The sequence below is a fragment of the Dipodomys ordii genome, unplaced genomic scaffold (assembly GCF_000151885.1).
Source record: "Dipodomys ordii isolate 6190 unplaced genomic scaffold, Dord_2.0 Scaffold107, whole genome shotgun sequence".
NCBI lineage: Eukaryota > Metazoa > Chordata > Mammalia > Rodentia > Heteromyidae > Dipodomys > Dipodomys ordii.
In genome coordinates this window covers 3,929,324-3,930,016 of record NW_012267323.1, presented here as the reverse complement: position 1 = coordinate 3,930,016, position 693 = coordinate 3,929,324, and the positions used below count along the sequence as shown (strand labels likewise).

At 49.2% G+C, this 693-nt stretch overlaps 1 protein-coding gene across 1 annotated transcript in view; it reads right to left on the bottom strand.

The window, feature by feature from the left end:
• The window catches only part of Ip6k2 (inositol hexakisphosphate kinase 2), a 30,767-nt gene that overhangs the window by 6,106 nt on the left and 23,968 nt on the right, over positions 1 to 693 (bottom strand). The gene's annotated exons all lie outside the window — the stretch shown is intronic.

The following is a 693-nucleotide window of genomic DNA, read 5'->3' as shown; positions in this document are numbered from 1 at the left end:
TGGGCACTGTCCTTGAGCTTCTTTTTCTTTTTTTTGGTCCATTGTAGGGCTTGAACTCTGGGCCTGGGCACTGTCCCTGAGCTCTTCAGCTCAAGGCTCGCACTCTACTACTTGAGCCACAGTGCCACTTACAGCTTTTCTACTTATATGGCTCTAAGGAATCAAATCCAGGGCCTCATGCATGCAAGGCAAACACTCTACCACTGAGCCACCTTCCCAAGTCCTCCCTGAGCCTCTTTTGCTGAAGGCTGGCACTCTACCACTTGAGCCACAGCACCACTTCTGGCTTTTTCTGTGTATATAGTACTGAGAAACCGAACTCAGGCCTTCATTCATGCAAGGCAAGCACTCTACCACTAAACCACATTCCCAGCCCAGGATTTACTTTAGATTTGCTTCAGAGTCCAACTGAAAGAAAATATGTTTGAAAAGGGGCTACAGATACAGCAATAAGCTGGGCACCCGTGGCTCACATCTGTAATCCTAGCTACTCAGGAGGCTGAGATCTGAGGACTGTCGTTAAACCCAGCCTGAGCAGGAAAGTCAGTGAGACTCTTTTTTTTTTGGTCCTGGGGCTTGAACTCTGGGCCTGGGCGCTGTCCCTCAGCTCTTCAGCTCAAGGCGAGCGCTCTACCACTTGAGCTACAGCGCCACTTCTGGTTTTCCAGTGGTTTATTGGAAATAAGAGTCTCA